Genomic DNA, 23,743 nt, shown 5'->3' with positions numbered 1-23,743 from the left:
CACCCTGCAGGCTGGATAAATGTCCTCAGAGGGCTACACCAGGGGTCCTAAAACTTTTTAAACAGGAGGCAAGTTCACTGTCCCTCTGACCCATTGGAGGGCCGCACCATAGTTAAAAAAAACAAAAACTATGAACAAATTCCTATGAAGTAAAAAAACAAAATGGGGCAAAAACACCCTGCAGGCTGGATAAATGTCCTCAGAGGGCCACATGTGGCCCATGGGCCATAGTTTGAGGATGCCCCTAACACCTTCCAATGTATCCGTTCATCTACCATTCTGTTATTCATTCCCCTTGAGTGGGGTTATATAGTCATTGTTGCTATCAGTTCCCCCTTCCCCCTACTCTCCTTCTATACCCTTAGGGAATCATTACTCACATTACTATTTCTGAAGGGTTTATCTATCTTGGATTTCATGCACCAAGGAACATCACTCATTTAGAAGTAGAGATAAAATTCTAATAAAAGCAATGAACAGGATCTTCAGTTTGTTAATCCAATTGATAGAGTAGAGGGAGTTTTAAGTGTTTCAAGTTTTAAGAAGACATTAAAAAGAAGACTTTACAGTACTGTGGTATTTATTGGCTTTTTAAATTTGGAATTTGCTGAACTATGTTCTCATTCCAAATATTTACTTTTCAACTTTATCTTTGGAACTTTGTATTTGTACTCAAAGAAGATCATGCAAGTCACATTGGCCTTAGGCCCCACAAAACCTGGATCCGCACCCAGATGGAAGTCTAATAAACTTTTCTTCAGTATCTAATCTTCAGAGATCAGTCTCCACAGGGTTCAAGTTCCATCTTCTAAGATACCTTGAGTTTCCCTCCCTCCTGGACAAACCTCTTACTGGGAACACATGGCTGCCAAAGAATAAAAACGTCTAAGCAATATCAACTGATAGGCCCCTGGCCACCTAGTGAATCACTAATGACAAGTACAGAATGAGGGAGTGTTAGCAGAGTCCATCACGGAATGACCTTTTATCAATATGTGGTAGGATGAGGCTGGATAGCTGGGAAGCACTCACTAGGCATCAGAGGGGGAAATAGCTCCTTTAAGTTCTAAAACTTAAAGGCCTTACCTATGGCCCTAAGACCCTCCTTGTGGAACCAGCCTCCAGGCGGGGGATTGTGGGATGAAGAAGAACTTTACAAATTTTGGAGAAGGCAAATTCTCTTTTAATTTTCACACCTCTTTATACACAACAGCTTATGTTTACTAAAAGTCACAGAAGCAGTTGTTTACCTTCTCTCTGCAAAACAACAACACCCTAAGCCCTTGCTACTCTAAGTGTGGTCCATAGACCAGAAGCACATGCAGAAGCTGGGAGTATGAGAGAAATGACAAATTTCAGGCCCCACTTCGGAATCTGCATTTTAAAAGATCTGCAGGTGATTCCTACACAGATTAGAGTTTGAGAAACACAGATCTAAATTACCAGTGGACCTTCATTCTACTAAAACCAATGTTGGTTACTTCATGCTCTGTTTCTCTCTCCCTCGATCGATATATTTCAAAGAAAATGTCATAGTGTTTATAGCGATTGAAAGGTTATTTCTCAGAATGGGACAGGTGAAGTTTTAGACCATAGCAAGATGATTTGCAGAATAAGCATCAACTTTATTCAGAGTGGCCAAGAAGCTGAGGGAGTTGAGTTATGATTTCTCATGAAGAATAAGCCAGGTAAGCCATGGTACTTAATATTATCTCATGTATAAGGAAAGGGAGATGCAGACCAAAGCCAGGAGTTGTTGTGTGCAATTGAAAGCACATGGGGGCTTCATGAATCCTACATTCTCCTCTTCTGAAAGACATAAAAATCCTGGCATCTGGAAATATGTCCTGTCCACTGCTGCCATACTCTACAGACATGGAGGAGTTTTAGGTGACATGATTTGTGGAATACGATGTTTCCTGGTAGAATTATAGGAGGAAGCTGGAGGAGAACTAGTCACTCAGACTCTACAGTGAATATATCAGTCATGATTTTCCTAGAGAGATAGAACCATTAGGGTGGATATGCATATATAGGCTTACCTTGGAGATACTGTGGGTTCCGTTCCAGACTGCAGCAATAAAGTGAATGTCAAGAAAAAGTGAGGCATACAATTTTTTTCTTAATATATGTTATTTTTACATTATTCTATAGTCTAGTAAATGTGAAATACCATTAAGAAAAGTTTGAAATATCGTATGAATTACCAAACTGTGACAGAGACACCAAGCAAGTGCATGCTGTTAGAAGAATGACTCTGATAGACATGCTGTTAAGGTTGCCAAAGAACTTCAATGTATAAAAACCCCACAATATCTATAAAGTGTAATAATGGGAAGCACAGTAAAATAAGGTGTACCTGTAGATACATAGGTCTATTAAGGAATTAGCTCATGTGATTGTGGGGCTGGCAAGTTCAACATCTGTAGGTCAGGTGACAGGCTGGAAACTACACTAGAATTTCTGTTACAAGTTTGAGACAAAATTCCTTTTCCTTTGGGAAACCTCAGTTTTTGTTCCTGATATCTTCAACTGATTGGATGATGCCCACTCACATATTATGCTTTACTTGATGCCCTCCCACATAATATTCTTTACTTAAGATCAATTAAATGTAACTGTTAATAATATGCGCTAATATCTGCCTTTATATCAATATTGAGACTAGTGTTTGACCAAACAACTGGGCATCAGAACCTAGCCAACTAGACAAATAAAATGGCACACAGAAACCCACAGACACACAAAATATCCACACAGTTGATATTCAAGAACAAGCCAGAACACTACAGGGTTGTCTCATAGATCCTAAAGTCCTGCATCAAACCTGAACGATAGACAAGAAAAGCAAGGCCAGTGGTGACACTGCCTTAGAAGCAGGGCCTGTTTTCTGGATTTTGTGTGAATGATTTGCTGGGGGAGAAGGGGAGTGAGGGAAGCAGCATAGAGTAGGCAAGGAAAGTTGAGCTAAGATGAGGTCTTAGCTGGAGACGAGCTTCAGCCTGGTTGCATGGGAAAGTTTCCCACCACAAAACATCACTAAAATGGTCCTCTCTCGAGGCAGGAGGCAGGCCTTTTGTATTTATATGTCATTTGGTAATTGGTCAAGGTTTGCTATAAGATGGGCACTTGTTGGCAGAATCTTCTGGTCAATGTTATTACTTGGGCAATTTTTCAGAGCAGGGGACAAACAGCTGTGAATTGTTATCAACCAATAATCTCAGCTGCTAGGATGTGAGAGTACCAGCCAACAAAGAGACCTGGGCAGGTGCCAACAGCATTCACTACGGGAACCTTCTATTTTGTTTTGGTGTTGTGATCCTTCTGTTCGGGTTGAGCCTCGGGCAAGCACAGGCAGAGTTGCAGATAGAGAACATAAAATAGGAAGAGGAGACCTTGGGAAGGTAGCGCTAAAATTAACTCATTATTTTCTCTGTAGAGCTCTTATCTTTCCATTTCCTATGTATGCATCCATCCATCCATCGATCCATTCTTTCATCTAGTTTATGGTCCTGGGTAGATATATTAATTATGCTTGTATTTGTTTGTTCGTTTTGTCTTCTTTTGAGAATTGGTTTTGAAAATCCGAATAGAGTGTGTAGGACAGGGAGAGTGGGAGAGAGGGGCGGGGAAGAGAACAAGAGGGAGAGGGAGAAGGGAAATGCAAATGATGGAGAGAGAGAAGCACACAGACAGAAAGAAATAGAGAGACATTCTTTAAAAAATTGTTAGAGTTCACCTACTAACAACTAGTTGTGTTTCATCAAAGTCTCAGCTTTCTGAGTTTCTATTACCTTTATCCATTTTCAGCTTTTGATGGTAGATCTTAAGTCTTTATCAGGAGTCAATGAACTAGGAAACATTAAGCTATTTAGGTGTTCATACAAAAGCTGGGGAAATAAAACTTTCATCATGAACGATGAAATCTTTTTTTTGTGGATTTAATTTTTTGTTTTTGTGGGGAAAAGTTTTAAAAAATATCTTTATTGACTTAGAGTTCACATACCATAAATTTTAACCCTTTGAAAGCAATAACTCAGTGATTAGTGTATTTATAGAACTGCACAATTATCATCACTATCTAATTTCAGAAATATATTCATCACCTCTGTGTTAGACCAGGTTGTCTAGAGAAACAAATCCAGTGACCCTGATCTACATGTAAAAAAGATCTTTATATCAAGAAGACATCCTAGCCCAGTACAACTCAAGTCCATGAGTCTGATACTAGTCCATTAGTCCCTCCTCAGGCACACGTAGTTGCATGCTGGTGACGCAGAAGGGGGAACCAGGAACCAGTCTGATCATAGTCCAGCGGGTGTAGACTCTCATGGATCCAAAGGCTGTGGAAATATGGCAAGGTACTGACAGTTCTGAGGGTTGGGCGGCCCACATGGGGCTGTGGAGGAAGGCAGAGTTGCAGCAGGCAGGATGGCAGGGGTGGGGGGCAGAAAGAGAGAACAATTCCCAGAGTCCCTCACTCTTATACAGAAGGCCACACTCCCAAGGAGGTGTCCTCAAGCTACCACTTGCTTAATAGGTTTGATTCCATATCTAGGCACGAGTGTCTTGTTAACTTAAAAATCACCCAAATACCACCACCTTTCAAAGAAACCCTGTGCCCATTGGCAGTCAGTCCCCATTTCTCACTTATCCAGAACCTGATGGTGACTAATCTATTTTCTGTCTCAATGGATTTGTCTATTCTAGACTTTTCATATAAATGGAATCATATGGTATATAGTCTTTTGTGACTGCCTTATTTCATTTAGCATAGGGTTTTCAAAGTTCATTCATGTTGTAGTATATCAATATTTTTTTCCTTTAAGACCAGCAGTGATAGGTTAATTTGTAGGTTAATTTCATCAGTCAGTGAATGGTTAATATATACACCTACAAAAGACCAATTAATGTAACTATTGTTCAAATTTACACAACAATTATAACTGCCAACTATGAAGGTGAAGAAATGGAAGATATTTTACAAACAGTTGCAGTATGAAATGGATCGAAAATGTACTCAGAATATGTGCTCAGGATAACTACTGGTGATTGGAAAGTGTAAGTTAGAAACAAGAAAGACTAACAGTTGTGAAATATGGCCTTGGCTTTATGAATGATGCCAGAGTTTGCATGAGAGAATTCTGAAAAATCAATGACTTGCTCATTGGAGATACTTTTCAACAACACAATAGATGACTGACTACACATGTGGACTTAACAAATGGACTACATTTGGATAATCATTTTGATTGTTATTATATCATTAAATATTGGTTCCTTCTTCAGAGCCTGAGCCCTAGGAGCTCCACTTACAAAGGATGTCCCTCTGCCTCCTCCCACGCACACACACACACACACACACACACACGCGCGCGCACCACTTCAGGAGGATTTGTCTAATTTGTGAGGTCAGGATTGTAAGAGATTAAGATGATGACAAAGGTAATAGCATGTGCGCCCCTGCAACCCTCTGAAACGCAGGACTTATCGGATAATGATGATGGAAATGCTTTGTATCCCTTTCCCAAACAGGAAGTAAACCCATTGCTATTGAGTTAGCAGAATAGAACTGCTTCTTAGGATTTCTGAGGCTGTAGATTTTTTATGGAAGTAGACAGTCACAATTTTCTTTCATGGAATGGCTGGTGGATTAGAACTACTGACTTTATACTTAGCAGCTTAATAGATAACCTACTATGCCACCAGGCTAATTCCAAATCAAGTGAAGCTCTCAGGGGTTCAGTTGGTTTCTGTAACTCTATGTTCCTATTGCAGCCTTCCCTACTGTTTCCCCACCACTCCTAGTCCAATACCTCCACACTGGAGCAGTTAGAGGGTTTAGGAATTTCTCCAAGGAGCCTTACGCATGTCTCTCTTCAATTTTCCACTGCATCTCTTCTCTTTGCATCTAATTGTGCTTTGTTCTGAGTGCTGAGTAAATGGTTGCATTAGCTGGATGATGCTCCAAGTTCATCAAGGGGTTTGCCTTAACAAGTAGTAGCATGTGAAGGGGCTACTGAAATCCAAGAGAAAGTTTGAGAAAGGGTTAATGACCAGCATGTATAGAAATTTAGAACATTATAAAGAGCATCCTGAACATCCAGGTTTTGAAAAAGTCAGTGACCATTAATTACGACTTACATTTTAATATAAATATTTTAAGAAAAGCAATTTATTGCAGTAATCCATCCATCTCTCTTTGAGTAGATTATTCAAAGGGACTGATATGCTGGTTGGCATGCATGTGTAAATGTTTTCATCAGTTCATAATTTTGTATGATTCTCTTTGAGATGGAAGAGAGATTTAATGAGCACCTTTAATACACAAATAACTTAGCGCAAAGTATATCAGCATCCTATTTTCAAACCAGTAGTTTTCTTAGAATCAGGCTTGCCAGGTTATATCTCTGAAAAAGGCATTTCTCATTGTATGTGCACCAGGTGGAGTCCTCTCGTATGTGTCCTACATTGCCTGTTCTTGGAAAAAGGCATAGGACATAAGAAGCTTTGGGAAAACGAGACATTTTTCTTTTTCATTATTTTTTTCTCTGGATTTTGGGCTCCCACTTAGTACTATCCCTAATCTAACTATAATTAGAACTTATGACATGGTCCTACTCAATACTTAACCCTCACAAAGAGATCACTGAAGATATGGTTGCTATAGCAAAATGTGGTGAAGAAATCAGATGGTGCCTGGCTCTCAGAAAGAATTGTGTCTGCGGTCTTAAAGGCTTGTCTTAAATCAGGCAGCCATCTAAGTGACGCATCAACCAAGTCCACATGTAAGAAGCATACCGGTCTGTGTGATCCAAAGATTGTAAACCACAAAATTCAAATCCAAAGGAGGGACCAGTATCAGAGATTAAATTTTGAACACCCAATTTGAGGAAGTCTATGGATGACAATGGAAGCCCAAAATCCATTTGCAGGGTCCCCAAGTAGATTAAGTCTCCTGTGAATCTTCTCTGACCATAATCCAGGATGCGAATAGCCGCTATCAGACATTGTAAAGTTGATTATGGTAGATGTAGTTAGATAAAGAGGTAATACCCTATCATTTGATCTTCCTTTTGACCCATTTTAAAGTTATTTCAGTTTTTAATATTTTCTGTTGCCTTTTTGATTGAAGTTTTCCCTCTGTTTTGTTTTGTCATTGTTGTTTGTTTCTTGCTTATGCATTGTATGAATTTCCTTATATAAAATCCAGAATAAGTAAATCTATAAAGATAATTACTGGATTAATAATTATCTCAGGCAGAGAGGTCAGAGGAGCTAACTAAACCAAAGAGTATGAGAAAGAAGAAAATGGATGAAACTGATTGTGAGCCTTTAAAAATATAATTGAACTATTAAATTGTATGATATGTGAATTTTATGGCAATAAAACTATTTGAAAAAGATATAATTCCATTTGTTACTGAAACATAAAACTTCATTTGAGCCCAATTTCAATTTTATTTAACATGCTTTCTTTTTACATAAAAATACTATTCATACACTTCTCATAAATTTTTCCCTCTTTCCTAATAATATGTCTTTCCTCACTAATCAAGTTATAGATAGCATCACTTACCATGGGAAATGATTAATAAAATGATGGACCAGATAAATATTTGGGGGGAAAGACCTTATCTTAATTATATAATACTGTTATAAATGAATTACAACACTAACTGAATTCTCAAACTTGAAGGGTGTCTAAAGTTAACGTGAGGTTACTGATTGAGAAGAAATGGAATCCTGAAACTTGTATACAAGTAAGAATCAGGGATACTGCAGGAAGAAGTTCAAGCTGCACTTGAATATTAGCGAAAAAATAAAGCTCCAAGATTTGATGGAATACCCATTGAAATGTTTTAATAAGCTGATGAAGCACTGGAAGCACTCACTCATCTATGTCAGGAAATTTGGAAGACAGCTACTTGGCCAACTGCCTAGAAGACATTCATATTTGTATCCATTCCAAAGAAAGTTGACCCAACAGAACACTCAAATTACAGAATAATATCATTGATATCACATACCACTAAAATTTGCTGAAGATCATCCAACAGTTGTAGCAGTACATTGACTGGGAGCTGCCAGATGGATTCAGAAGAGGACATGGAACAAGGGAAATCATTGGTGATATCAGATGAATTTTGTCTGAAAGCAGAGAATAACAGAAAGAAATTTACTTGTGTTTTATTGACATACAAAGACTGTATGGATTTTAACAAAAAAACAATGTATTGCTTTGACAAGAATGGGAATCCCAGAATATTTCAGTGTGCTCATGCAAAACTTGTACATGGAATTAAGAGGCAGGTGTTCAAACAGTGCAAGGCAATACAAAATGGTTTAAAATCAAGAAAGGTGTGCATCAGGGTTGTATCATGTCATCATACTTACTGAATTTGTATGCTGAGCAAGTAATCAGAGAAGCTGGATCATATGAAGAAGATTAACAACCTGTGATATACAGACGACACAATATTGCTTGCTGAAAGCGAGGAGGACTTTGAAACACTTGTTGATAAAGATCAGGGATTGCAAATTTTAGTATGGATTACAACTCAATGTGAAGAAGACCAAGATTTTCACAACTGGACCAATGATAAAAGTGAACATCATGATAAAAGGAGAAAAAAATGGAAGCTATCAAGGATTTCATTTTGCTTGGATCCACAACCAATGCTCGTGGATACAGCAGTCAAGAAATCAAATGATGTGTTGCATTGGGTAAATCTGCTGCAGAAGACCACTTTAGAGTGTTGAAAAGCAGGGAGATTACTTTGAGGACTAACGTGCACCTGTCCCAAGCCATGGTATTTTCAATTGCCTCACATGCATGTGAAAGTTGGACACTGAATAAGGAAGCCTAAAGAAGAATCAATGCATTTGACTTGTGGTGCTTGGAGAAGAATATTGGAAGCAACATGGACTGCCAAAAGGATAAACGAATCTGTCTTGGAAGAAATACAGTCAGAGTGCTCCTTAGAGACAAAGATGGCAAGACTTCAACTAACATACTTTAGACATGTTGTCAGAAGAGACCAGTCCATGGAGAAGGACATCATGCTTGCTAAAATAGAGGGGCAGGGAATAGAGGAAAGCCCTCAAGGATCCAAGCATAGGAACAATTGTGAGGATGGCACAGGACCGGACAGTGTTTCATTCTGTTATGTATAGGTTTGCTATGGGTCAGACGGAACTCACTGATGGCACCTAACCACAACAACCATGAATACACTGATTTAGATCCCTAGAGCCCCCAAATACTTCTATGATTATCAGTAGTATCTTTATTGTCCAAAGTTACCCAGATATTCACAATAAATTGCAGAATGTGGAATGAATCACTGGAATAAGTACATGCTTGGCAACTTCTTCAGCAGTAAACAAAGGGGGAAATACCAGACTGCTGACCTACAGAATTGGAGGATCAGGTGAACTCCAATCATTTGAGTTGATGGAGTGCTGTTTGGGCTGGCATGGTTCTCCAATTAAGGTAAAAATTAAACCTGGTAGTTGTGCTCCTCACAGGAAACAATACTGAAGAAAGAAGCTCTGTAAGGCATTTGCCCCCTGATCAAAGAATTCTTTGAGCATGAGGAACTCTAGTATTGCCACTCCCCATACAATACTCCATTCCTTCTGGGAAAGAAACCTAGAACTGGTGAGTATGACTTTGTGTAAGGCTTGCAAACGACAAACGAGATTGTAGGAGACACACAGAGTCTCTCCTACATGATTGTGTAGAGACCATTGAACAGATGCTTTGAGCCATATAAATCCATATACTTTTTCCTCAGGTAAGCTTGTCCAATTTTAGCCTTGAATATACACCTGATGATTTGGCTAAAGCTGATAAGAAGGGCCTCACCTTGGAGGAATATGGGTGGAGAAAAAGTGAAGAAGGAAATCCTCATCTTACCTATATCGATGGTTCATCCAGTAATTCAACCTCAATACACTTGCACTCTCTTTGGTAGATGATATCAAACCATGGTTGGCTATTGATTGCTTGTATCAAGGAACAGGTCTCACAATTATGGAATGTCGATTGTGCCAGAGAAATAATGCAAAAAGAAATCCACCACAAACTAACCTTACCAAAGAGTATCAGAGACAACAGTTATTTGAAGATTGACAGGTGGACTTTGCTCAAGTGCCCAAGGATGGGAATTATAAATTTCTACTAGCTCTGGTAGACACCTTCTCAGTTTGTGTGGAAGCCTTTCCGCCCAGAGGTCGCTAAAGTCGTATTAAAAGAAAATATCCCCATATATAGCCTGCCACCAACCCTGCAGGGTGACGATGGACTGGATTTCGTGTTAGAAGTAACCCAGCAGGTGAGTAAAGCTTTGCAAATCAAATGGAAGCATCATACTGCATGGAGACCTCAGCCATCAGGAAAGGCTGAATGGACAAATTACACACTCAAAAGGACAATGGCAGAACTCTGCCAGAAAATGCAGCTAAAGTAGATCCAGGTTCTGCCTCTTACCCTATTCAATCTCTGGTGGCTCTCCAAATCAGGCTCAAATTGAGTCCTTAAGAAATTGTGTATGAAATTTTTTTTTCATTTGAATGTGCGTGATGATGATTTTCAGTTGAAAGAATCTGAGAAGGTAAAAGTTTATCTGAAGCACTTGTTTCAAAGTTCGTCTGTAGTGCAAGATCTAGCTCTTCCTACATCTTTGTTTGTTCCCGCACACGCTTTACAAAGCTTCCAATGTGGGGACCCTGTCCTGCTGAGATCCAGAAGATTCCCTCCCCACAGGAACAGCTCAGGGAGCAGTGGACCGGGTCATCCGATGCGTTCCGGACCATCCCGGTCACCATAAAGCTTGCAGGAGTCAAGCCTTGGGCACACCACACCTGAGTGACTCCATTCACCTTTGAAGAATGGAATGCAGAACCACTGGATGGGCTGAAATGTGCTTTATAGGGTCCTCATTATTTTTCTTATCAAGGTCTCAGGGAATGTGACCCAGGATATTATTAGTCTCCAACGGGATGAGAACGTGTGGGTATATTCAGCTAAGAATATGATGATCATTTCAGATTTCTGTCGAGCTGATGGTACGTATGTGGAGCAAACCCTTACAGCATGCTTAATATGAGTCAGCTCTGATATTTCCACCTTACATGGATCTCATATATATGAGATAATTTAGTTCAGCAGCGGGATAGTGATGGTAAAAGAAGTAGCCTGCTCTGCTCCCACGGTTGCTCTTTTAGTGGTTTGCCTCGGTGTCACAGGGTCAGTCTGGGCCAGTCCCGACACTGAGTCTCCAGTGTTGTCCCTCTTAGGGCCCTGGGCCATCAAGGGATGGCGTGTCTCGTAGTGGGATCAGCCATATTGTCCACTCTGTCCACTGGCAGTTCAGAGCGGGGGTGACGTCCGTCCTCCAGACCTGGTGGGTCAGGATGTGAGGGTTGTGGGGAAGAGAAGAGCCAGTCAGGGTGCAGGGTAGCAACAATGAAACATATACCTCTCCTCTAGTTCTTAAATGCTTCCCCCCCCCCCTATCACATGATCCCAATTCTACCTTACAAATCTGGCTAGACCAGAGGATGTACATTGGTACAGATAGGAACTGGAAATCCAGGGAATCCAGGGTGGATGACTCCTTCAGGACAAGTGGTGAGAGTGCCGGTGCCTGGAGGGTGGAGGGAATGTGGCTAAAGTAGATCCAGGTTCTGCCTCTTACCCTATTCAATCTCTGGTGGTTCTCCAAATCAGGCTCAAATTGAGTCCTTAAGAAATTGTGTATGAAAATTTTTTTACAAGTAGAAAGGGGGAACCAATTACAAGAATCTACATATAGCCTCCTCCCTGGGGGATGGACAGTAGAGAAGAGGGTGTGGGGGGGGAGACGTCAGACAGTGTAATATATGACAAAACAATAATTTATGAATTATAAAGGTTTCATGAGGGAGGGGGGAGTTGAGAGGGAGGGGGAAAATGAGCAGCCGATATTAAGGGCTCAAGTAGAAGGCAAATGTTTTGAGAATGATGATGGCAACAAATGTACATATGTGCTTGATACAATGGATGTATGTATGGATTGTGATAAGAATTGTACGAGCCCCCAATAAAATGATAAAAAAAGATTACGCTGTGTGAAGTAAGTCAGCTGCAAAAGGGTGTGTACTGTGTAATCTCACTTATATGCAATAGGAAAATAAATAGAAACCAAAGATTATTAGTGACTGCGGGGAAGGAGAAAAGGAAGAACCTTGTTTTGAGAATGACGATGGCAACAAACGTACAAATGTGCTTGACACAATGGATGTATGTATGGATTGTGATAAGAGTTGAATGAGCCCCCAATAAAATGATTTAAAAAAAAGAGATAGCCTGCTGTTATTCAAATATTGGAAATGTGACATAGTCTGATATTTAATCAGTAAAGCCTTAGTTTGACAAAACTAAAAATGTAACAGTCTCCCTGACCCTTACAGTTAAAAAATAATCCTTTTAAACTTAATCAGTAAGGATGTTCTAATTCAGCAACTGTGGGCAAACAAAACCTGGGCAAGTAAGGACATTTACACAAGCAATGGAGCCTGAGTCTTCAGGGAGTGAAAAGCCCAAGGATGTCTCCTGCTCCCTGAGAACCTTTGGCTCTTTTGTCCCACTCTTTGAAAACCTTTGTTCTTTGTCAAAAACAGTTGAACAGTCTTTCAAACTTGCCACTTAGGTTAGGGCACATAATTTGTTTGATTTTCACTGAACTTTGAAGCAATTTTTTTTTCTTTAAGGTGTGCACACTTTTATTGAACTGGTCAAGTCGGTGTACAGGTAAAGCCCTGGCTCCTCCACATCCTATCCAACCCAGGGGGACCCCAAAACCTTCATATCCTTTTAAATTGGGGATACAAAAAGGAGGGGGCACTCAATGACTGATCATTCAAAAGGAAACTTTAAAAAGAGAAAAAAAACAGTATTCTTTTAAAGGTGGAAGAATTCTTTTCAAAAATGTTGGGTTACATAATGTACACAAAAGCAATGCTCTTGTCCCTTGCACTCCTGTGTGAACCTGGAGGGGAGGGCACGAGGGCCAGACCCCCTTCTCCAGCAGTGTGGCTTGGGGCTGGCTTTGGAGAAGGGCAGGAGCTTCCTGTCACATGGCATCGCACGGTTTTGGAATGATTATTTTAAAAAAGAAAAAAAAAGTACAACAAAGTCCTTGGACACATTGCAGAACTTGGGGATGCTCGCACCATCTACTCTTTTGGAGGTAGCAAACCCCACTGTTTCCTTCTGTCAAGCACATGCAGAAAAAAACCTTAGAAAATCTTGACTCAATTTGGTCTTTGTCTTTGGCTAAAATAGTGGCAGGCCTCCTGGACCTTCTCTGCCAGCAACTCAAGTGCTCATTCTTGAGAAGTGAGGGAAGACAAACTAGAAATACACAAACAAACAAATCAATAAGTAAGATGACTAAAGATCTGTGAAAGTGCCAGAAAGAAAATCGAAGGACATATTCTTCAAAATGACAAGAATGTTGGGAACAAAAGGAACCGAAAGAAAGCAGTGTTGATGACGTCTCATAGGCAGTTATTTTAAAGGTTGGTGGGACAGCCCTGAGGAAATGAGCTGGCAGGCCGGGTTGTCATTGAACAGAAAGGACACAGCTGAATGAATGAATGAATGAATAAGCTAGCTTTGTCTTTGAAAGCGTAATGACAGATTTACCAGTGCCTTGCACTTGAGTTATTGTTTCAGCTGGCCGCTAAACTTATTGGTTCAGCCACACTTCCTTTCTCAGTTCTTTTTAGTCAGAAACAGTCACCACTCATCACAGCAGTGACCAGAGCTTCAGGGATAATCTGATGGACAATTGGGATATGCTGGCACCAAACACTCCGCTTGGTGCTCTTGAGTTCCTGGTTCAGATAGATGGAAGGTACGAGAATATGCCAGATCTAGAGGTCTGCTTGTAGGGTTGTGGTTAGTACACTGACATTTTCCACATGATTATGAACCCAATATTGTCTCTATTGGCACGATTGGCCTGTTAACCAGACTGTGGCATTAACGTGGATCCTGTTAAGTATGAGCTCGAACAATGGACTGTGGGGAACAGAAGCTAAAGGTTCTTCTTATTTTCCTATGTATGGAGATGGCCTCAGAAATGTAAAATCTGGGACTTTAGTTTGCCTGGCCTCCTCTGAAGGGTGACAGCCTCTTTAAACCCTGCGTGGCAATCCCTGAAACATCACCACGAGGCCCAGGGAAGACAGGGTGACCGGAGAGTCCAACTGCTTCCTTGAAATCAGCCAACTTTTGAATGATTATCCCACATTCTTCATTGTGGGGACAGACAACGTGGGCTCCACGTAGATGCAGCAGATCAGCATGTCCCTCTGTAGGAAGGCTGTGCAACCGATGGGCAAGAACACCATGATGTGCAAGGCCATCTGAGGGCACCTGGAGAACAACTTGGCTCTGGAGCAACTGTTGACTCATATTTGGGGGAATTAAAAGAAGGACCTCACTGAGATCAGGGTGCCAGCTGCCACCGAAGCTAGTGCTATTGTCCCATGTGAGGTGACTGTGCCATCCCAGAATACGGGTCTGGAAACCTGAGAAGACATCCTTCTTCCAGGCTTTGGGCATCACCACAAAGATCTCCGGAGGCATCATTGAAATCCTGAGTGACGCGCAGCTGATCAAGACTGGAGACAAAGTGGGCACCAGCAAAACCGCCCTGCGGAACATGCTGAATATTTTCCCCTTCTCCTTTGGACTGATCATCCAGCAGGTGTTTGACAATGGTGGCATCTACAACCCCGAAGTGCTTGTTATCCCAGAGGAAGCTCAGTACCCCCACTTCCTGGGGGGTGTCTGCAATGTTGCCCGCATGTGCTTGAGGATTGGCGACTTGACTGTTGCCTCTGGGCCGCATTTGATCGCCAATGGGTACAAACGGGTCTTGGCTTTGTCTGTGGTGACTCAGTATATCTTCCCACTGGCTGAAAAGGTCAAGGCCTTCTTGGCTGCTCCATCTGCATTTGTGGCCACTGACCCCGTGACTGTCGCCACCACTGCTGCTCCTCCTGCTGTTTCAGCCCCAGCGAAGCAGGAAACAAAGGAGTTGGAAGAGTCAGATGAGGACACGGGATTTGGTCTCTTTGAGTAGTCACCAAAAAGCAACTAAAGTAGCCAGCTTTCCTTGTGAAACAAGGAAATTAAGAGTTCGTTCTGTCAGGAAAAAAAAATACACGAGTTTAATATTTTGGATGAAATCGCTGCTACGTTTTAGGACCACCCCTCTCATTATATATATAATTTTTAAAGGAAGGTTTATTTGATGTTTTTTGTTTGTTTGCTTAAGCACATTATATATATATATATATATGCATATATATATATATTGCAGACACCATGTATTCCCACCGACGTTGTCTTTTTCCTGAAAGTTCCTTAAACAAAAATGGCATGCTTTCTTAATTAAATTTTCTAACCCCTCAGTGAGGAGCAAAGCCTTAGACTGAAGCTGTGATTACTAATGTTGGACCAATTCATTTGAATGTAATAATTCTCAACCTTGATTGCCCATTGGAATCATTTGCACATTGAAATCACCTAAGGAATGTTGAAGATGCCCAAGTGCCCCTCAAAGATATTTTGATAGATGTGGAGTGCAACCCTGAGCTTCAGGATTTTAAAAGTCCCCACCCCAAGTGATTCTCATGGGTAGGCAGGGTTGAGCCCACTGCTCTAATGTGAGATCCTGAAAAGAAGCCTATTATTAACTGCCATAAATCTGAATAAGCTGGTATGTTAAACTGTGGGGCAAGGTGAGTTTAATTTTGGTAGCTGTGATTTGGAGGGTAGTGGTAGCTAACGTGGTGGAGACAGGGTACTTTTTGCCAATGGGGATCCCAAATGGATGAGTTAGTGGTGTCTTTGAGGTCACTTATCCTTTGAGCTGGTTCTTAATATATCCCTACATCGCATTGCTTTTGTGCCTCCTTTGAAGCCATTAATTTCCAACTACTGTTTTCTAGATCAGCTTTAGTAAGATTTGGGGACTCTGGGGGATTTGATGGTGAGTGTGCATATGTGTGTGGGACAGCAGCAGCTATTTTGAGCTAGGTCTTTTTGATAGGTTCTTACATCAGTGACTTCTGGAGTAGCCTAAGTGAAGCAACATAAAAATCTAAACTCACTGCCATAGAATCAATTCTGACTCATGGAGACTCTGTAGGACAGAGTCAAACTGCATTCTTTGGCTATCATTGCATCCTGAGGCTGTAAATCTTTACAGGAGCAGAAAGCATCTTTATCTTTCAGCAGAGTGGCTGGTGGCTTCCAACTACCATTCTTGTGGTTAGCAGGCTAGCATGTAACTCGCGATCCCATCAGGGTTCCTACTTAAAGTTAATTGTGCAGAATAATCAGCTGATAGGTGGTGACAATGGCTAATATGCTCAGCTGCTAATAAAAAGGTCGAAGGTTTGAGTACACCAGAGGTGCCTTAGAAGAAAGGTCTAATGAACTGCTTTTGAAAAAGCAGCCATTGAAAACCCTATGGAACACAGCTCTACTGCAGCACACATTGGGCTGCCATGAGTTGGAGTCAATAAGATGAGAAATGGTTTATATAATCCAGGAGGGAAACATCCACTTCAAAACGCAATCTCTCAAATCAGAGATGCCCAACTGATGTAAAGAATGAAAGTTTGCATCTTCTAAAAATTAGAATTAGAAATGAGAATCCACTGACCTGCTAGGATACTCCAAATGAAGCTAGTAATTGCAGGTACGTGCAGGGGGAATAGACTTCGTTTGTCGCAGTATTTAATTAACACCTCCATTTGTATTGTAAAGTAGGGTTACATGGGGGCATTAATTACTTTTTCAGATGACAGTAAATTGGGCATGTTCCAAGGGATAATGAGACCTAAAAGTAACACATAAGAGCGGAAAAAGAAAGAAAGCAATATTCACTTCTAGAAAGATCTTCTTTCTCAGCTGGCAGTAGTGCAACCAGTGACTATAGGCCCGCATCCAGAGGACAGTGCCAGAAAGGAACCAGAAGGTGGCACTGGGCAAAGTCTGTGACAAAAGAGTTCTTTCATTTTGATTATGTGTGCTTGTGCTTAAGCAGACAAAGAAAAACATCAAATAAACATTCTTCCTTTAAAAATTGTCTTTGATAGGCTATATTTTATTAAAGGCAATAGTTCTGAAAACATAGCGTCAGCATTACCTGAAGACTTGTTAGAGATGCAGTTTCTCATATCCACCCCAAGCCAAACCTAGTGCCCTCAGGTTGATTCTGCCTCATAGCAATCCTATGGGAAAGAGTAGAACTGTCCCCCACAGGGTTACCGAGGCTCTAATCTTTAGGTTCCCAAACTTAGCTGATTATTGGAATCACCTGTGGATCTGGTGAAATTATAGATCCCTGGGCTGCATTTGCAAACTAATAAATCAGAACCTCTAGGGGGGTGGAGCCCAGGGATCTGTAGTTTCATCAGATCCTCAAAGGATTCCCATGATAAGCCAAATTTGGGAACCTAGGCTGTAATCTTTACAGAAGTGGATGGTTAACATTTGAAGACTTAAATCACTACATGATCAGGGCTGCGCAAGATCCACCCAGACTCCCTAAATCAGGCAATCTAGGAATGGAGTGCAGCAATCTGGGCTTTAAAGCCCTCCAGGTGGTTCTGTTGCAAATTCAGGCGAGAGAACCTCTGTAATAAGGAATCCCGTTGGACACTAAAGAATTACGTTTTCTCAGAACAGTTGTTCTTTTCCCAACATTTGTATTATTTCAGGCCTCCTAAAAATGGGCCCAGAATGCTTCTTAGAGGCAAGGATGGTGAGACTTTGTCTAATGTACTTTGGACATGCTGTCAGGAGAGATTAGTTCCCGGAGAAGGGCATCATGCTTGGCAAAGTGAAGGGGCAGTGAAAAAGATAGATTGACACAGTGGCTGCAACAATGGGCTCAAACATATGAACAATTGTGAAGCTGGCAAAGGACCGGGCGTTGTTTCGTTCTGTTGTACACAGGGTCACTGTGAGTCATAACTGACTTGATGACACCTAACAACAACAACAACAACAACAAAATGGTGCTTGGAAGCATTGGTGGTTCAGTCATAGAATTTTCTCCTTCCATGAGGGAGACCTGGGTTTTAGCACCCACCAAATGCAGCTCATGTGCAGCCATCACTCATCAGTAGTGGGACCCAAGATGCTGAAAAGATTTGGGCAAAGCTTCCAGGCAGAGGCAAACTAGCTTTCTTCCAGGTGATCTGCTTCTGAAAATGGCCTGCTGATCTACTTCTGAAATTCAGCCAATGAAATCCCAGTTGTCGTTGATAGGTGCTGTTGTGTGAGTTCTAACCCATCGTGACCTACGCACAACAGAACGAAACAATTCCTAGTCTCGCACCATCCTCACAATCATTGTTCAATTTGAGCTCATCGTAGCAGCCACTGTGCCAGTCCATCTCACCAAGTGTCTTCTTCTTTTTCTGTGCCCTTCTGTTTTAACAAGCATGACGTCCATTCTGAGGGACTGGTATTTTCTGACAACGTGTCCAAAGTACGTGAGACAAAGTCTTGCCATTCTCACTTCTAAGGAGTATTCTGGCTGTACTTCCACCAAGGCAAATTTTCTTCTGGCAATCTATGGCACTTGCAATATTCTTCATCAGCACCAAAACTAAAATGTATTGATTCTTCTTAGAACTTCCTTATTCAATGTCCAGCTTCCACATTTATATGAGGCAATTGAAAATACCATGGCTTGGGTCAGGTGTATCTTAGTCTTCAAAGACAGTCTAACTTTCCAACACTTTAAAGAAGTCTTGTATACCAGATTTGTCCAATGCAAGGCATCATTTGATTTCTAGACTCTGGCTTCCATGAACGTAGATTGTGATGCCAAGAAAGATGAAAATTTTGACAACTTCAATCTTTTCTATGTTTATTATGATGTCTATCAGTCCAGTTGTGAAGGTTTTTATTTCTTTACACTGAGTTGCAATCCATATTGAAGGCTGCATTTTTTCTCTTTATCAGCAAGTGTTTCAAGTCCTCTTCACTTTCAGCAAGCAACATTTTGTCATTTGGTTGTTAGTAATATCTCAGGTTGTTAGTAAGCCTTCCTCTATAATCCTGATGCTGAGTTCTTTTCCTTTTAGTCTTGCTTCTTAGATTATTTGCTCACTATACAAATTGAATAAGTACGGTGAAAGGATACAACCCTGATGAACATCTTTCCTGATTCTAAATCACTCATCATTCTTCTTGTTCTGTTCCAACATGATCCATATACAAGTTTCACATGAACACAATAAAGGATTCTGGAAGTCCTATTCTTCTCAATGCTATTCATCCATTGTTATGATTCATAAAGTAGAATGCCTTTGCATAGTCAATAAAACAAAAGTAAACATCTTTCTTCTGTTCTCTGCTTGCAACCAAGATTCAACTAATATCAACATGAACTTCCTTGTTCCATGTCCTCTTCTGAATTCCAATTAAATTTCTGGCAAATCCCTGCCTATGCTGCAACCTTTGTTGAATTATCTTCAGCAAAATTTTACTTGTATGTGATACTAATGATATTGTCCAATAATCTCCACATTCTGTTGGGTCACCCTTATTTGGAATGGGCGCAAAAATGGAACTTTTAGCGTCATCTGGCCAGATAGTTGTCTTCACATTTCCTGGCATAGATGAGTGCATGCTTTCAGTGCTTCATCAGCTTGTTGAAACATTATAATTGGTATTTTGTCAATTCCTGGAGTCTTGTTTTTGCTAATGCCTTCAATGCAGCTTCGACTTCTTCCTTCATTACCAGTAGTTCTTGATCGTATGCTGCCTCTTGAAATGGTTGAATGCCAGCCAGTTCTTTTTGGTAGAGTGACTCTCTAGTACTTCCATATATTTTTTGATGCTTTGATGCTTTCGGTATCTTTCAGTATTTTGCACATCGAATCTTTCAATATTATAGGCTTAATTTTTCTTCAGTTCTTTCAGCTTGAGATAGGTTCTTCCTTTTTGCTTTTCTGATTCTGGATATTTGCACAACTCATCATAATACTTCACTCTGTCTTCCTGACCCTCCCTGGGAAATTTTCTGTTCAATTCTTTTATGTAAGAATTTCTTTCCTTTGCCTTAGTTAGTCTACAGTCAAAAGGATAAGCAAGTTTCAGAATCTCTTCTGAGTCGACTTTGATCTTTTCTTTCTTGTCTACTTGAAGGCCTTTGTTTTCTTCATGTATGGTGTTCTTTTTTTAAAGAGGTTTTTTGGCATATAATTCACATAGCATGCAATTCAATCATTCAACCACATCTAGAAGAGTTGTACAATAATCACCAAAATCAATTTTAGATTATTTTATTCATTCTTGTATTCATCATTACTCAAAAACCCAAACTCTCTGTGATAGAATTAATGCCAACTCATAATGACCTTATACAAAAGGGTAGAACTGCCTCTTTGAGTTTTCTGAGACTGTAACTGTAGAAAGCCCTGTCTTTCTCCCAAGGAGAGGCTCGTGATTTCTAATGGCTGACTTTTAGGGTACAGGATCATGGCCAATTGGGATTCACTAGGCAAGCTCCACATTATCCCCCAAAGATCCATTAATATAGTTACTGACTCCATAGATTAGCCTATCCTGGATTTTTATATATTATGTTCTTGATGTCATCCCACCGATCATTAGATCTTCTGTCATTAGTATTCAATGTATCAAATCTGTTCTTGAAATTCAGGTGGGATATATTCAAGTTCCTATTTTGGGTTCTTGAGGACTTGTTTTAATTTTCCTCAGCTTCAATCTGAACTTAAATACGAGCAACTGATGATCTGTTCCACAGCCAACCCTGGGCATCATTTTAGCTGCTGATATTGAGCTTCTCCGTGTCACTTCCTATACAGATGTAGTCAATTTGATTTCTGTGTATCTGGAGAAATACAGATAGATGTATACTCACCTTTTGTGTGGTTGGAAAAAGGTATTTGCTATGAAAAAGTCGTTGGTTCTACAAAATTTTTTTATGCAATCCCATCTTCTTTTTTTATCATATCAAGACCATATTTTCCAACTACTGGTTTTTTCTCTTTGTTTCCAACGTTTGCATTCCAATTACTAATAATTATCAGTGTATCCTTATTGCATGTTTGATCAATTTCAGAATGAAGAAATTTGTAAAATTCTTCAATTTCCCCATCACGAGTTTTAATCATTGGTTCATAAACTTGAATAATAGCTGTACTGAGATCCATTGTACGTGTGTAGATATCTTCAGTTGCCTCAGTCACACATCCTTAAGAGAAATACTTAGGTTAGTAATTTATCATTACACTCTTTTCAGTCACCTACTATGTGTCTGACATGGTGCTTGGCACTACTCTGGGTGAATGAGGTCAAGGTTCTTCCATCAAAATGCTTATTAATAACATGATCATTTAATTTATTATCTAAATCAACTCATCTTCAGAAAGTCAAAGGGACTGTTGTTAATATTTTAACTGGGACAACAAATATCAACCTGGACCATACTGAGTAAACCAGGCTATATGGTGACCTTCCTGTTGCTGTTTTGGCAATGATTCATGTCAACACCGTAGACAAAAAAATCATACCATTGTGATCCACAGGGTTTTTTATTGACAGGCAGCTATTTTACTTATAGATATTTTTGTTGGATTAATAAAATGTATGCATATAATATCTGTATATAACAGACTTATAAACTGTTATGAAAACAGGATGGGCAGGACAGACTTCTCAGAAAACAAGGCACCTGTGAAGTTCTTTTTTTAAGTTTGGTCGTTCAGTGGTATAATTCTCACTATTTAGGCAGGAGAGTCAGGTTCCATTCCCAGTGAGCGCACCTCATGTGTAGCCGCAACCACAAGCCACAGTCAATGTAGGCTGGTTGTGCTAGGCTGCTGAACAGAATCCATCGGAATTTCTAGACTAAGGTGGGCCAGGAAGAAAGGCCTGGTGATTCCTTCCAAGCATCCATCAGTAAAAACCCTGTGGATCACAATGATCCTATCTGTACCCCAGCATGGGTATATTGCAGGATTGGGCAGTGTTTTGTGCCATTGCACACGGTGTTGCTATGCATCAAAGAGCTGTCTCAGTGGTAGTTACCATCACCACCACCACCAACAACAGTGTATTAATGAACAGGTGTGTATGTAAACATGATTTCTGTGTCCAATAGCCATGAAGCTAAAAATCTAGAGCAGGTGAGGGAGTGGTTGTGTCCTACTGTTGCTAGAGAATAGGTCACTGGTATGTAGGAATGGGATGGTAGGAGGTGAGGAGTGTGGTGGTGGTGGGTGAGGTCATTGGAGTCTAAAATATTGGATGGCCATTAACGAGATATAATTAGTTATTTTCAATACATACATGTATATCTCAGTTCCTGCTTTGCTGAAGGTTCACTCTCTGGCTAGCCTGTGTTTACTGGTTTACACTATAAAAACTGAACAACATGTACAAAAGTACAGATTTAGCTTTGGGAAGTCCACATTTAAGAACTTAATTGAAATCTCTCCATCTAGTACTGTTGGCCTTTCCTTGGCCCTGAAGGAATTGACTAATGAGCTAAATAGAACGCTCATTTATCATCAGCTCTCAGAAGAAAGGAAAGTAAGGGCAATTTTATTTCTTTAGTAAACTTTACCCCTTTAGTTGTGTTGCACCTTGATTTGAAAGGCTTTCTTTGAAAATAAATTGTCCAGAAAAGATTTCCTACTTTGATGAATACTTTTTTTGATAAAGAGAGAAAGGAAAAAGAAAGAAAAAAATTCCTCCTCTTTACTTTCAGTAAGTTCCATTTTCCTCGCAAACTGCTTTTGTTTAGATCAATAATGCTTTCCACCTTTCCAATTCCAACAGTTTGGAGCTGACTTTATCGTCCCCTGGTCCTGTGGGCAACATAGACCATAAGGTATTCACATGGCTTCCAATACAGCACAGTCTCTTTATTGCCTTTTTCTTCTCAGTGACCTTTGCTGGTTTTTCCTCTTCTCCCAGGAGTTTCAGCACTGGAATGCCTTGATCCTTGATCCCCTTCTCATTTCTGCCTTAATTCCCTTGGTGAACCCTTTCTTGATTGACAGGTTATACTATCAAACACATACTAGATATCTCCATGTATATAAGTAGAGACATCTTAAATTTAACATGCTCAAACATGAACACTCCTTTTTCTCATAAGTCCAATATAATAATTTATCAGAAAATCCTATAAAGCTAGCTTTACCATAAAAATATACCCTAAATTTGACTGCTTCTATCTACCCCATTACCACCTCGCTGCAACTATTGATTGCAACCGACTTGATTGGTTGTAACTAACAACAACTTCACTCAGCATAATATTCTCCAGGTTCATCCATGTTATGAGGTATTTTGTGGTTTCATTAATTTTTTGGCTATGCGTGCATAGTATTTTGTTATGTGCATATATTAAAGTTTCTTTATTCATTCTACTACTGATGGGCACTTGGGATGTTTCCAACTTCTTGCTATTGTGAAAAGTGCTGCCATGAGCCTGGAAGGGCATATGTCTGTTATGTTATGGCTCTTACTTCTTTAGGGTATATACCCAACAGAGGTATCATATGGAATTTCTAGTCCCTGTTTTTGAGGTAGCACCAGATAATGGTTGCACATATTTGCTGATCTGCCAGCAGTATATGAGAGTTACAATCCCTTTAGACCCTTTCTAGCATTTGTTAT

At 40.2% G+C, this 23,743-nt stretch overlaps 1 pseudogene; it reads left to right on the top strand.

The window, feature by feature from the left end:
- The window catches only part of LOC101648300, a 17,528-nt pseudogene extending 2,385 nt beyond the window's left edge, over positions 1-15,143 (top strand).
- The last annotated feature ends 8,600 nt before the right edge of the window (positions 15,144-23,743 follow it).

This window comes from Echinops telfairi, unplaced genomic scaffold (assembly GCF_000313985.2).
Source record: "Echinops telfairi isolate 266 unplaced genomic scaffold, ASM31398v2 ScPeMD7_19;HRSCAF=73, whole genome shotgun sequence".
NCBI lineage: Eukaryota > Metazoa > Chordata > Mammalia > Afrosoricida > Tenrecidae > Echinops > Echinops telfairi.
The sequence above is the reverse complement of the archived record's forward strand: the minus strand, read 5'-3'. Positions and strand labels throughout refer to the sequence as shown.